Genomic DNA, 16721 nt, shown 5'->3' on the forward strand with positions numbered 1-16721 from the left:
AGGAACACATGTGTACCGACTCTTAGTACCCAGTAGGAGTTGTAGGTACACAGGAACGCATGTGTACTTACGCTTTGTACCAAGTAAAAGTAGTAAGTACACAGGAACACATGTGTGTTTACTCTGAGTATATATATATATATATATATATATATATATATATATATATATATATATATTAATTAACGCAAATATGCAGTTTTATCCCTTTTGATAAGCTACTACATAAACAATATCTAAACAAAAACAGAAAGTCGTAGCTCTTATCAAAAAGCTGACAATTGTTTACAGTTTTAAACATTTAATTTTTACTGTTCGCTTTATAAAAATGTGCAGCTCAGTGTAGTATTTGCATGTTTCTTCTGTGTATTAATAGAAACTCAGCCCAAACGTTACAAATTGACTAAATAAACATAACATGGAAAATGTTTTAAGTTATTGCATTCACATTGATAACAATGTGATTATATGAATATTTTAGTTCACACAATGCATAGTCCTCATAAAAATAAAAAAAAAATATTATCAGGTTCTCTCACATCAGGGGGGTGGCGGGAATGATTCTGTCTCCCTGGGGGGTCATAACAGCGACTCATTTGGAAGCAGTGATTTAAAGCCCAGTGCAAACATTCTGTTGATTGTGTTTGACGTCCAAAGATGGAGGACACTCCTCGAGCCACTCAGACATGAACCAGATGCTCTCTGAGGTCGTATTGTTTGAAAACCTTTCCCAAGAAACACTTTAATGCGCGCCATTCTCCAGGCAACATATGAAAACTGTTGCATCGTTACTGTCACTGGATGTTTTATTGATTATCTAGCATGCTGACAGAGATGGGATTTAACACTCTTTTAAAGGGAGTCGGAATTAGAGTCGTTAAAAAAACTGACTCATTATTATTTGCTTTTTTTACATTTTTTTTTTTCAAGTAAACAATCACGTATAATATATATAAAGTATCAGTTATATGATAAAATGAAAATCTGAATAATTAAATGTATACAAATATTACTCTATTAGTGAGAATTTTTATGAAATATTGGCAATCATTTTATTTTGGTGAATATTCCAAAAGGCGGTACCAAATTACCCTGCTTTGGCAGTGACATCACGAGTTAGAAATGTCCAGCATTTTAACAGAATAGAAAACAATACACAAATAATAAGTCAAAAATAAAATACATTATGGACGAAGTACAAATACATAAAGACATAAAAACAGTGTGAGTACTAAATTGTACAACCATACCTGGTGTGTGTACGCTTGAACATCTATTAAAATACCCGTAGAGGGAATAAAAAAAAATTAATTAATGAAATTAATAACCATTAAAAAAAAACAAAAAACAATTATAAACAAACTATATATATATATATATATATATATATATATATATATATATATATATATATATATATATATATATATATGTATGTATGTATGTATGTATGTATGTATGTATGTATGTATGTATGTTTTATTTATATATATATATATATATATATATATATATATATATATATATATCGACATACACACACATATGCATATATACTGTATATATATATATATATAAATAAAACATACATATATAATATATATATATATATATATATATTATATATGTGTATATATATATATATATATATATATATATATATATATATATATATATATATATATATATATATATATATATATATATACATACATACACACATCGACATACACACACATATATATATATATATATATATATATATATATATATATATATATATATATATATATATATATATATATATATATATATATATATATATATATATATATATATATATATATATATATATATTAATATGATTGATTTATATCATCTAATTGGATATTAGGACTACGTGAAAGTTTTGACTCTACCTTGTTTACTTCAGTGACGACCTCTTAAACTTTTTTAATCAAATAGAAATATCAAGCAGCTAAAATGCACCAAACATGGATAAGTGTGGAGAGAATGTTTTGCATTTTTCCCAATTTTGTAATTTGTTTAACTGGGTGAATTTTTTTTGTATGGCGAATTGACGTTTTTTTTTAATGTCAACAAAGTTCAGGGAGGGGTTTTGTGTTAAGTGTGACCATGTGTGTTGACTTTTTAATGTAGTTTTTTATTTATACATTTTTTTTTTTTGCACCATGACTTGGGAAGGTTGTTTGCCTAGGGTCAAAAAAGTAAATACTGCGCTGATAGCCATTCACAGTATAAATGACCTGTCTTACTCATGTTTTCCACCAGATGAAGACGTAAAAACAACGACAAATTTGTTAGGCTAATACAGTAAAAGTACGGAAACATTTTGGACACCCCTCGTCTACACATAAAAAACATTTTTATGTGTTTTTATGTGTCACGCATGTGCAGAGTGGGCAATTTGCACGTGCATAAAAAACGGTTTACAAACGAACTGCTTAAAACTTGGAATGGGTTCTCATCCTTCACTTAAAAGAGCCGTTCAAAAGACTCGATTCGCTCACAAACGCCACATCTCCACATGCCGAGCAATCACACATCCTTACTTGGTACCCAGAATTGGACTTTCCACTAAGACGTGTAAACAAATTCTGAAAGAGACACGCTAATATGCCGTAATCCATGCGTGTCTTCCTGTGCATCTTGTGTTTATTTTCATGTGGCACACTCGTCTTCCTGCCGGCTCTGCGACGTCTCCCGCCGTCTCTCCCCCCGATCGTCGTTTTGACTTCCAAAACATTTGGCACGCCGGCGCTGTCAAAAGACATTTTCAGAAGTTTGTCATCTGCAAAACACAGCTCCAATGTTTAGGTTTGGGATCACCACGCTGTGGTTGGGGGGGGGGGGGGGGGGGGAATAAGCCTGTCGGGATTCTGTGTGATTGGTGAGTCTCGGCATGCCGGGATTACGTTTCAAAATCCGCAGTCGAGTCCCCAAAACACAGGGGGGTGCATAAAGAAGCAAACAATTTTAATTTAAAACCTGAAATACAGCTGATGATCTAAAACAGGGGTGTCCAAACTATGGGCCGCCGGGAATCTGGCCCAAATTATTTGTAACATCTAATTGCAGCAAATTTGCCACCATCTGGAGGACAATGTAAGTAAATCAGGTCAATGACCATTAATTGTGCATTAGATACATCGCAGCATTTACTCATACGACCCAAAACCAAACAACCTTCCATAGTCATATATATATTATGTGTATATATATTAGAGCTGTCCGATAATGGTTTTTTTTCAGATATCCGATATTCCGATATTGTCCAACTCTTAATTATCAATTCCGATACCAACCGATACCGATATATACAGTCGTGGAATTAATACATTATTATGCCTAATTTTGTTGTGATGCCCCGCTGGTTGCACTGCCATATTTATTATTGAAGTCACAAAGTGCATTATTTTTTTTAACATGCCTCAAAACAGCAGCTTGGAATTTGGGACATGCTCTTCCTGAGAGAGCATGAGGAGGTTGAGGTTGGCGTGGTTGGGTGTAGTGGGGGGTGTATATTGTAGCGTCCCGGAAGAGTTAGTGAGTTAGTGTTGCAAGGGGTTCTGGGTATTTGTTCTGTTGTGTTTATGTTGTGTTACGGTGCGGATGTTCTCCCGAAATGTGTTTGTCATTCTTGTTTGGCGTGGGTTCACAGTGTGGCGCATATTTGTAACAGTGTTAAAGTTGTTTATACGGCCACATGTTAATATCACAATGCTAACGATTGTGCCACGGACCGTTAACGAAATTAGATAGGGGCCACAAATGGCCCCCCGGCTTCAAAGAATATATATATTTAGCACAACTAATAGGGGCCAACCCATATTTGGTCATATTCCCCGGTTGAGCCTGTTCATTAACTCTAGCATTGCTGCCACCTAGCTGCAGGCTTGTGTAGCGTTCAAGAATGAAAAAAGCCAATCATACTGAAAAAAAAGTACACACAAAACACTTTTGTGTTTATATAGGGCACAGAGCGGGTGGGTACAGGTAGGCCCCTACGCCTACCTGTACCCACCTGCTCTGTGCCCTATATAAACCATGGTATGTGAATGCTTCCATTAAAATCTCCTGATGATTGAGGAAACCCTCATGAAACAGGCCTGTAGAGATGAAATAGTCTTGTGATTTTTTCTTTTTCCCACACACACATATATATATATATATATATATATATATATATATATATATATATATATATATATATATATATATATATATATATATATATATATATATATATATACACACTACCGTTCAAAAGTTTGGGGTCACCCAAACAATTTTGTGGAATAGCCTTCATTTCGAAGAACAAGAATAGACTGTCGAGTTTCAGATGAAAGTTCTCTTTTTCTGGCCATTTTGAGCGTTTAATTGACCCCACAAATGTGATGCTCCAGAAACTCAATCTGCTCAAATGAAGGTCAGTTTTGTAGCTTCTGTAACGAGCTAAACTGTTTTCAGATGTGTGAACATGATTGCACGAGGGTTTTCTAATCATCAATTAGCCTTCTGAGCCAATGAGCAAACACATTGTACCATTAGAACACTGGAGTGATAGTTGCTGGAAGTGGGCCTCTATACACCTATGTAGATATTGCACCAAAAAGCAGACATTTGCAGCTAGAATAGTCATTTACCACATTAGCAATGTATAGAGTGTATTTCTTTCAAGTTAAGACTAGTTTAAAGTTATCTTCATTGAAAAGTACAGTGCTTTTCCTTCAAAAATATGGACATTTCAATGTGACCCCAAACTTTTGAACGGTAGTGTATATATATATATATATAATTAATAAAATGATTAAAATAAAAGTAACAAAATAAATACATTAAAAATAATAAAGTACATTTAAAAATGATAATAAAATAAAAAAATACAATTAATAAATGAAAATATTAATAATACAATTGATTAAACAAATTAATAAAATAAATACATACAGAAATAACAAAATAAATAAGTACAAAATAAGAATAAACAAATAATATTAATAATAATATATAATAATAACAAATAAAAAATACTTAAAGTCCCTTGACTGTCAGCCCGAACCCCCCAAAGTGCTGACCTAATGTGTTTCAACAATACGTTGTCAACATTTCCATGAATAAGGTGATAAAAACAACACTCTCGCTAAACGGGCTGGGAGTAATCATTGGAAATAAATGCAAATTAGCTCTGTGCAAAGATCATTGTTAGCAGTTTAAAAAACAAAGAGCCTCCTGCACTTTGCGATGACGGCACTCATTGCAGGATCAGTGATTTTCTGGGGCGAGAAGAAGAAGAAGAAGAAGACCGATGTTTTGTTCGATAACAGTTCCACGGGAACGGCTTCCTGCTTGGGTCGGATAAAAGTCCGGCCATTGAGAGAATGATCGTTGTTTGGCACGCATTTATATTCATGAGAGTGAAAAAGCTGAAAGGGCATCTCTCTGACTAAACGAGGGAATTGTTTGTGCGTCAAGTGCTCTCTTGTTGGAGCGTGTCGACAGTATTTATTGGTGTGTGTGTGTGTGTGTGTGTGTGTGTGTGTGTGTGTGTGTGTGTGTGTGTGTGTGTGTGTGTGTGTGTGTGTGTGTGTGTGTGTGTGTGTGTGTGTGTGTGTGTGTGTGTGTGTGTGTGTGTGTGTGTGTGTGTGTGTGTGTGTGATTAACGGAACATGCTCGGAGTAGTGGGACCATGGCTGGTGGACACAGCTGACACACCCCTACTCCTAGCCCCTTCCTGCTATGTCATGTTGCATTGCTGTTGCGAGGAGACGGACACACCTGACAGCAGTAATAATTTAAGGAATTTAATTCGCCTCTCCAGTCATTGCTCGCTCCATCGCATATTTTTTTAAAATATATATTAGTATTTTTTAAAGCATATTCTATAAATGTTTGGGTCCTAAATTAAGCATTTTCATATGGATATCAATATATTAATACATATGCATGTGTTAAGTGTGATATACAAATAAATAAATAATTTGCATAAATAAACAAATCTTTGTAAATATATTGTTTGAGATTTGAAAATATATACAAATAACATTTATAAATATAAAAATGTGACATACAAATACATCAAGAATTTGTACAAATACATGTGTATTTGTAAATATGTTTTTTTAGATTTTAATATAAATATGCGTCATTTTGTATTTGTATTTGTATTGAATTTGCCGATCGCTTTTTTGCTTTTGTGTCGATGAGACATTCCTCCCACAAACCAGATGCAAAAACAAATGTGACCTACTCACTCCCCTGAACAACCAGCAGAGGGCACTGCAGCCAGAGCGGTCTCTTAAAATGATGTGGTAGTCAACTTAAATGTATGTGTTGGTCAACTTAAAATGATGTGGTAGTCAACTTAAATGTATGTGTTGGTCAACTTAAAATGATGTGGTAGTCAACTTAAAATGATGTGTTAGTCATCTTAATATGATGTGGTAGTTAACTTAAAATGATGTGTTGATCAATTTAAAATGATGTGGTAGTCAACTTAAAATGATGTGGTAGTTAACTTAAAATGATGTGTTGATCAATTTAAAATGATGTGTTAGTCATCTTAATATGATGTGGTAGTTAACTTAAAATGATGTGTTGATCAATTTAAAATGATGTGTTAGTCAACTTAAAATGAAGTGTTAGTCATCTTAATATGATGTGGTAGTTAACTTAAAATTATGTTAGTCAACTTAAAATTATGTTAGTCAACTTAAAATTATGTGGTAGTCAACTTAAAATGAAGTGTTGGTCATCTTAATATGTTTTGGTGGTTAACTTAAAATGATGTTAGTCAACTTAAAATGAAGTGGTAGTCAACTTAAAATTAAGTGGTGGTCAACTTAAAATTAAGTGGTGGTCAACTTAAAATGATGTGGTAGTTAACTTAAAATGATGTGGTAGTCAACTTAAATGTATGTGTTGGTCAACTTAAAATGATGTGGTAGTCAACTTAAAGGCCTACTGAAAGCCACTACTACCGACCACGCAGTCTGATAGTTTATATATCAATGATGAAATCTTAACATTATAACACATGCCAATACGGCCGGGTTAACTTATAAAGTGACATTTTAAATTTGCCGCTAAACTTCCGGTTCGAAACGCCTCTGAGGATGACGTATGCGCGTGACGTAGCCCGGCGAACACGGGTATGCCTTCCACATTGAAGTCGATACGAAAAAGCTCTGTTTTCATTTCATAATTCCACAGTATTCTGGACATCTGTGTTCGTGAATCTGTTTCAATCATGTTCATTGCATTATGGAGAAGGAAGCCAAGCAAGCAAAGAAGAAAGTTGTCGGTGCGAAATGGACGTATTTTTCGAACGTAGTCAGCCACAACAGTACACAGCCGGCGCTTCTTTGTTTACATTCCCGAAAGATGCAGTCAAGATGGAAGAACTCGGATAACAGAGACTCTAACCAGGAGGACTTTTGATTTGGATACACAGACGCCTGTAGAGAACTGGGACAACACAGACTCTTACCAGGATTACTTTGATTTGGATGACAAAGACGCAGACGTGCCACTGTGAGTATGCAGCTTTGGCTTTTTTTTGCGTATGTACGTAACTTTTTTAAAATATATAAGCTTTATGAACCTTGGGTTAGGTGAACGGTCTTTTGGGCTGAGTGATTGTGTGTGTTGATCATGTGTTTGAATTGTATTGGCGTGTTCTATGGAGCTAGGAGCTAGCAGAGGAGCTAGCATAACACGTACCGTACCTACGTGCGCGTCACGTACGTAAGTTTTTAAAAATATATAAGCTTTATGAACCTTGGATTAGGTGAACGGTCTTTTGGGCTGAGTGATTGTGTGTGTTGATCATGTGTTTGAATTGTATTGGCGTGTTCTATGGAGCTAGGAGCTAGCAGAGGAGCTAGCATAACACATACCGTACCTACGTGCGCGTCACGTACGTAACTTTTTAAAAATATATAAGCTTTATGAACCTTGGGTTAGGTGAACGGTCTTTTGGGCTGAGTGATTGTGTGTGTTGATCAGGTGCTTGAATTGTATTGGCGTGTTCTATGGAGCTAGGAGCTAGCAGAGGAGCTAGGAGCTAGCATAACAAACACGCAGGTGTTATTATGCAGGATTAATTTGTGGCATATTAAATATAAGCCTGGTTGTGTTGTGGCTAATAGAGTATATATATGTCTTGTGTTTATTTACTGTTGTAGTCATTCCCAGCTGAATATCAGGTACCGTGAGTATGCAGCCTTGGCTGCTAAACATTCGATAACTTGACCGTATGTGCGCGTCACGTACGTAACTTTTTAAAAATATATAAGCTTTATGAACCTTGGGTTAAGGAAACGGTCTTTTGGGCTGAGTGATGGTGTGTGTTGATCAGGTGTTTGAATTGTATTGGCGTGTTCTATGGAGCTAGGAGCTAGCAGAGGAGCTAGGAGCTAGCATAACAAACACGCAGGTGTTTTTATGCAGGATTAATTTGTGGCATATTAAATATAAGCCTGGTTGTGTTGTGGCTAATAGAGTATATATATGTCTTGTGTTTATTTACTGTTGTAGTCATTCCCAGCTGAATATCAGGTCACCCCCGGCTCTCACAGCATCTTCCCTATCTGAATAGCTTCAACTCCCCACTAGTCCTTCACTTGCACTTTACTCATCCACAAATCTTTCATCCTCGCTCAAATTAATGGGGAAATTGTCGCTTTCTCGGTCCGAATCTCTCTCACTTCATGCGGCCATCATTGTAAACAATAGGGAACTTTGCGTATATGTTCAACTGACTACGTCACGCTACTTCCGGTAGGGGCAAGCCTTTTTTTTATCAGATACCAAAAGTTGCAATCTTTATCGTCGTTGTTCTATACTAAATCCTTTCAGCAAAAATATGGCAATATCGCGAAATGATCAAGTATGACACATAGAATAGATCTGCTATCCCCGTTTAAATAAAAAAAATTCATTTCAGTAGGCCTTTAATATGATGTGGTAGTTAACTTAAAATTATGTTAGTCAACTTAAAATGAAGTGGTAGTCAACTTAAAATGATGTGTTGGTCAACTTAATATGATGTGGTAGTTAACTTAAAATTATGTTAGTCAACTTAAAATGAAGTGGTAGTCAACTTAAAATGATGTGTTGGTCAACTTAATATGATGTGGTAGTCAACTTAAAATTATGTTAGTCAACTTAAAATGAAGTGGTAGTCAACTTAAAATTATGTGTTGGTCAACTTAATATGATGTGGTAGTTAACTTAAAATGATGTTAGTCAACTTAAAATGAAGTGGTAGTCAACTTAAAATGATGTGTTGGTCAACTTAATATGATGTGGTAGTCAACTTAAAATTATGTTAGTCAACTTAAAATGAAGTGGTAGTCAACTTAAAATGATGTGTTGGTCAACTTAATATGATGTGGTAGTTAACTTAAAATGATGTTAGTCAACTTAAAATGAAGTGGTAGTCAACTTAAAAGTATGTGTTGGTCAACTTAAAATGATGTGGTAGTTAACTTAAAATGATGTGTTGATCAACTTAAAATGATGTGGTAGTCAACTTAAAATGAAGTTTTAGTCATCTTAATATGATGTGGTAGTTAACTTAAAATTATGTTAGTCAACATAAATGAAGTGGTAGTCAACTTAAAATTATATGTTGGTCATCTTAAATGTATGTGTTGGTCAACTTAAAATGATGTGGTAGTCAACTTAAAATGATGTGTTAGTCATCTTAATATGATGTGGTAGTTAACTTAAAATGATGTGTTGATCAATTTAAAATGATGTGGTAGTCAACTTAAAATGAAGTGTTAGTCATCTTAATATGATGTGGTAGTTAACTTAAAATTATGTTAGTCAACTTAAAATGAAGTGGTAGTCAACTTAAAATTAAGTGTTGGTCAATTTAAAATGATGTGGTAGTTAACTTAAAATGATGTGTTGATCAACTTAAAATTATGTGGTAGTCAACTTAAAATGAAGTGTTAGTCATCTTAATATGATGTGGTAGTTAACTTAAAATTATGTTAGTCAACATAAATTAAGTGGTAGTCAACTTAAAATTATGTGTTGGTCATCTTAATATGATGTGGTAGTTAACTTAAAATTATGTTAGTCAATATAAATGAAGTGGTAGTCAACTTAAAATTATGTGTTAGTCATCTTAATATGATGTGGTAGTTAACTTAAAATCATGTTAGTCAACTTAAAATGATGTGGTAGTCAACTTAAAATGATGTGGTAGTCAACTTAAAATTATGTGTTGGTCAACTTAAAATTATGTGGTAGTCAACTTAAAATGAAGTGTTAGTCATCTTAATATGATGTGGTAGTTAACTTAAAATTATGTTAGTCAACTTAAAATGAAGTGGTAGTCAACTTAAAATGATGTGTTGATCAACTTGAAATGAAGTGGTTGTCAACTTAAAATGAAGTGTTAGTCATCTTAATATGATGTGGTAGTTAACTTAAAATCATGTTGGTCAACTTAAAATTAAGTGGTAGTCAACTTAAAATGATGTGTTGGTCAACTTAAAATTATGTGGTAGTCAACTTAAAATGAAGTGTTAGTCATCTAAATATGATGTGGTAGTTAAATTAAAATTATGTTAGTCAACTTAAAATTATGTGTTGGTCAACTTAAAATGATGTGGTAGTCAACTTAAAATGAAGTGTTAGTCATCTTAAAATGATGTGGTAGTCAACTTAAATTTATGTGTTGGTCAACTTAAAATTATGTTAGTCAACTTAAAATGAAGTGGTAGTCAACTTAAAATTATGTGTTGGTCAACTTAATATGATGTGGTAGTTAACTTAAAATTATGTTAGTCAACTTAAAATGAAGTGGTAGTCAACTAAAATGTATGTGTTGGTCATCTTAATATGATGTGGTAGTTAACTTAAAACTTTGTTAGTCAACTTAAAATGAAGTGGTAGTCAACTTAAAATTATTTTATTCAGCTTAAAATGAAGTTGTAGTCAACTTAAAATTATGTATTGGTCAACTTAAAATTATGTGGTAGTCAACTTAAAATTATGTGTTAGTCATCTTAATATGATGTGGTAGTTAACTTAAAAGTATGTTAGTCAACTGAAAATGAAGTGGTAGTCAACTTAAAATTATGTGTTGGTCAACTTAATATGATGTGGTAGTTAACTTAAAATTATGTTAGTCAACTTAAAATGAAGTGGTAGTCAACTAAAATGTATGTGTTGGTCATCTTAATATGATGTGGTAGTTAACTTAAAACTTTGTTAGTCAACTTAAAATGAAGTGGTAGTCAACTTAAAATTATTTTATTCAGCTTAAAATGAAGTTGTAGTCAACTTAAAATTATGTATTGGTCAACTTAAAATTATGTGGTAGTCAACTTAAAATTATGTGTTAGTCATCTTAATATGATGTGGTAGTTAACTTAAAAGTATGTTAGTCAACTGAAAATGAAGTGGTAGTCAACTTAAAATGATGTGTTGGTCAACTTAAAATGATGTGGTAGTTGACTTAAAATGATGTTTTCATCAACTTAAAATGATGTGGTAGTCAACTTAAAATGATGTGTTAGTCATCTTAATATGATGTGGTAGTTAACTTAAAATTATGTTAGTCAACTTAGAATGAAGTGGTAGTCAACTTAAAATTATGTGTTGGTCATCTTAATATGATGTGGTAGTTAACTTAAAATTATGTTAGTCAACTTAAAATGAAGTGGTAGTCAACTAAAATGTATGTGTTGGTCATCTTAATATGATGTGGTAGTTAACTTAAAACTTTGTTAGTCAACTTAAAATGAAGTGGTAGTCAACTTAAAATTATTTTATTCAGCTTAAAATGAAGTTGTAGTCAACTTAAAATTATGTATTGGTCAACTTAAAATTATGTGGTAGTCAACTTAAAATTATGTGTTAGTCATCTTAATATGATGTGGTAGTTAACTTAAAAGTATGTTAGTCAACTGAAAATGAAGTGGTAGTCAACTTAAAATGATGTGTTGGTCAACTTAAAATGATGTGGTAGTTGACTTAAAATGATGTTTTCATCAACTTAAAATGATGTGGTAGTCAACTTAAAATGATGTGTTAGTCATCTTAATATGATGTGGTAGTTAACTTAAAATTATGTTAGTCAACTTAGAATGAAGTGGTAGTCAACTTAAAATTATGTGTTGGTCAACTTAATATGATGTGGTAGTTAACTTAAAATGATGTGTTAGTCATCTTAATATGATGTGGTAGTTAACTTAAAAGTATGTTAGTCAACTTAAAATGAAGTGGTAGTCAACTAAAAATGATGTGTTGATCAACTTAAAATGATGTGGTAGTCAACTTAAAATAAAATGATGTGGTAGTCAACTTAAAATGATGTGGTAGTCAACTTAAAATGAAGTGGTAGTCAACTTAAAATGATGTGTTAGTCAACTTAAAATGATGTGGTAGTCAACTTAAAATGAAGTGGTAGTCAACTTAAAATGATGTGTTAGTCAATTTAAAATGATGTGGCAGGCTGCTTAAATGAAGTGGTGGGCCACGTAAATAAATTAATGAGCCACTTAAAAATGATGTGGCAGAACACATACTGTAACGTGACACGTGGCGGGCCACTTTAAAAGACGTGGAAGGCCAGACCTTGGTCTCTCATCTCGGGCGCCGTCAGAAGCGCTCAGCCTCCACTGTATTCTCCCGCTCAGCCTCCACTGTATTCTCCCGCTCAGCCTCCAATGTATTCTCCCGCTCAGCCTCCACTGTATTCTCCCGCTCAGCCTCCAATGTATTCTCCCGCTCAGCCTCCACTGTATTCTCCCGCTCAGCCTCCAATGTATTCTCCCGCTCAGCCTCCACTGTATTCTCCCGCTCAGCCTCCACTGTATTCTCCCGCTCAGCCTCCAATGTATTCTCCCGCTCAGCCTCCACTGTATTCTCCCGCTCCCAGCTCACTTCCTGTTAACGACCTCGCCGCTTTTGTTCTCCCTCCCACTCCAGTGCCATATTTGATGAGGCCTGCGTGGAGAGCGGCCCCGCGCACTCAGGAGTGGATGTCAGGGGGAAGGAAGGAGACACGTGAAATATCATCTGACACCTCATTTGCGCCGCCTTCCGCGACTACGATGGCAGGAGGACCGGAAAAACACAAAAAAGAAACCCTCCTCCTCCCGATTCGGTGCGATTAATAGATCAAGACAAAGGCCGCCGGAGAGGAAATGGCGAAGAAATGCGGAGCGACTTCTCAGGAAACCACGCCAAGGTGCGTTTACGGCGCTGACAATGAGTCGGGAGACACCGGCTCCGCCCCTTGGAAGTTGTCGCCAATCAGCCGCGTGTCCATGCATCACGCGGCTGATTGGCCGGGCTGCACAAAATAACGCCTTTATGATACCACAGAGATCGGCGCCGTTTGCAAATTGAAAAATGAACGAGAACAGACACGTCTCGCCGGGAAATCAATGGGACGGAATTGGTTTCCGATATGGAAATGTCGGAGAGATGATCACCTGGAAATGTTTGCGGCGCACTTCTGCTCTTTCATCTCTCTGCTAATAAATTGCTTTGTCCTTTTGGGGGTGAGCAGCGTTTTCTCAATTCCCAACAAAAATGATCGCCTTTCTCCCTTAAAGGGGAAATGCACTTTTTTTTTGTTGGAATTTTTCCATCATTCACAATCCCTGTATAACAGTGGTCCCCAACCACCGGGTACCGGTACCGTGGATCGATTGGTACCGGGCCGCACAAGAAAATAAAAACAAATTAAATTGTTTTTATTTTATTTTATTATTTTTTTATTTTTTTTAAATTATTAAATCAACATAAAAAACACAAGATACACTTACAATTAGTGCACCAACCCAGAAAACCTCCCTCCCCCATTCACACTCGTTCGCACGAAAGGGTTGTTTCTAGGGCTGTGAATCTTTGGGTGTCCCACGATTCGATTCAATATCGATTCTTGGGGTCACGATTCGATTCAAAATTGATATTTTTTTTTCAATTCAACACGATTCTCGATTCAAAAACGATTTTTTTCCCGATTCAAAAGGATTCACGCACATTCATTATACAAACATACTGTATACACATACTGTACATATACATTCACTGTAAAAACATACATATACACATACTGTACATATACATTCACTGTACAAACACACACATACACATACTGTACATATACATTCACTGTACAAACACACATTTACACATACTGTACATATACATTCACTGTTCAAACACACATACTGTATACACATACTGTACATATACATTCGCTGTACACACATATACACATACTGTACATATACATTCGCTGTACAAACACACATATACACATACTGTACATATACATTCGCTGTACACACATATACACATACTGTACATATACATTCGCTGTACAAGCATACATATACACATACTGTACATATACAAGTACATATGCACACATACACTCATGCACATAATCACGTTTCATCAAACATATATTAACGTTGTTGCCCTAGGGTAAACTGGGTATAACACATGGCACACTGACAAAGCTTAACCTATTGTTACTATAACAATCTACAAGGTTAAGGTTGCTTCTCTTTCTTCCCCTCCATTTTTCTGCATTCTTTCGTATCTCAAGTTATCATTACGTATATGTATTGTTGCATTTGAACAATTGTATTGTTGATAATAAAGGTAAAGTACTGGTATTGTTTATTATCAATAGCACTATTTCTATTGGTATTCATATTGCTCCATTTTTAGTGTAATAATGCTCATTGTCATTTCTGTATTTTTTTTTTTTTTACATTTTCGCTAACTGCTTATTTGCTATTACTTTTACCATCATATTTGTACATGTCGTATTTGCTGATGTTGCTGTGTTGTTGTTGTTGTTGTTGTTGTGTTTGCTGTTGTTGTTTTTGTCTCTCTGTCTAATCCCCCTCTTGTCCCCACAATTCCCCCCTCTGTCTTCCTTTTTCTCTCTTTCTATCCCCTCCTGCTCCGGCCCGGCTGCACCAAATGATAATATAAATACATTTAATAAAGTCAAAATACAAGTAAGGCAACAAGAGAAGTATCCTACACTTCTCTTTTGTAAAGTAAATCTGAACAGCCGATATGGGCATCTACATCTGCTATATGATTTGCCCGAGAAGCTGGGCAGGACATTATAAAAAAAAAAAAAAAAAAAAAAAAAAAAAGGATTCTCTATTCATTCAATACATAGATTTCAGCAGGATCTACCCCAGTCTGCTGACATGCAAGCAGAGTAGTAAAAAACTTTTATAATTGTAAAGGACAATGTTTTATCAACTGATTGCAATAATGTACATTTGTTTTAACTATTAAATAAACCAAAAATATGACTTATTTTATCTTTGTGAAAATTTTGGACACAGTGTGTTGTCAAGCTTATGAGATGCGATGCAAGTGTAAGCCACTGTGACACTATTGTTATTTTTTAAATTTATTTTTATAAATGTCTAATGATAATGTCAATGAGGGATTTTTAATCACTGCTATGTTGAAATTGTAACTAATATTGATACTGTTGTTGATAATATTCATTTTTGTTTCACTACTTTTGGTTTGTTCTGTGTCGTGTTTGTGTCTCCTCTCAATTGCTCTGTTTGTTGCAGTTCTGAGTGTTGCTGGGTCGGGTTTGGTTTTGGAATTGGATTGCATTGTTATGGTATTTGCTGTGTATTATTTTGTTGGATTGATTAATTTAAAAAAATTAAATAAAAATAAATAAATAAAAAATCGATTTTTTAAAAATGAGAATCAATTCTGAATCGCACAACGTGAGAATCGCGATTCGAATTCGAATCGATTTTTTCCCACACCCCTAGTTGTTTCTTTCTGTTATTAATATTGTGGTTCCTACATTATATATCAATATATATCAATACAGTCTGCAAGGGATACAGTCCGTAAGCACACATGATTGTATTTCTTTTTGACCCAAAAAAAAATCCAAAATAAATAAATAATACCATACACCCCCCCACCCGGTCCGTGGGACAAATTTTCAACCGTTGACCGGTCCGCAGCAAAAAAAAAGGTTGGGGACCATTGCTGTATAAGACAAGAACACATACCGTAATTTCCGGACTATAAGCCGCTACTTTTTCCCCTCATTCTGGTCCCTGCGGCTTATACAAGGGTGCGGCTTATTTACGACCTGTTCTTCTCCGACACAGATGAAGAGGATTTCGGTGGTTTTAGTACGCAGGAGGAAGACGATGACACAATGATTAAAGACTGACTTTTCATATACCGGTAGGCTGGTTATTTTGATAACGTACAGGCGAGCACTTTGTATTACTTTGCACCGTTGTATTATTTGTACTCTGCACGAATGCTGTTCGCCATGTCAAAGATGTGAAAGTTTGATTGAATGATTGAAAGATTTATTGTTAATAAATGGGACGCTTTGCGTTCCCAAACAGTCATCTCTGTCCCGACAATCCCCTCCGTGGTAGCAGGAACCCCTATATACTACGGTAATTACATATCAAAACCCTGCGGCTTATAGTCGGGTGCGGCTTATATGTGGAGCAATCTGTATTTTCCCCTAAATTTAGCTGGTGCGGCTTATAGTCCGGTGCGGCTTATAGTCCGGAAATTACGGTATGTTGTTCTTTTTTTATGCATTCTAAATAGAGATGTCCGATAATCTCGGCCTGCCGATAAATGCTTTAAAAATGTAATATTGGAAAATATCGGTATGGTTTTTTTTATTA

At 34.8% G+C, this 16721-nt stretch overlaps 1 long non-coding RNA gene across 4 annotated transcripts in view; it reads left to right on the forward strand.

The window, feature by feature from the left end:
* The window catches only part of LOC133640473 (uncharacterized), a 117903-nt gene that overhangs the window by 44050 nt on the left and 57132 nt on the right, over window positions 1-16721 (forward strand). Inside the window, exon 3 of one of the 4 annotated variants that reach the window (XR_009824163.1) lies at window positions 12976-13548. The exons of the other annotated variants lie outside the window; for them this stretch is intronic. This is a non-coding gene — a long non-coding RNA (uncharacterized LOC133640473). Of the gene's footprint in view, window positions 1-12975; window positions 13549-16721 lie in introns of those variants that run through there. 4 annotated transcript variants of the gene reach the window in all.

The sequence above is a fragment of the Entelurus aequoreus genome, linkage group LG23, assembly GCF_033978785.1.
Source record: "Entelurus aequoreus isolate RoL-2023_Sb linkage group LG23, RoL_Eaeq_v1.1, whole genome shotgun sequence".
In the NCBI taxonomy this organism is placed as follows: Eukaryota; Metazoa; Chordata; class Actinopteri; order Syngnathiformes; family Syngnathidae; genus Entelurus; species Entelurus aequoreus.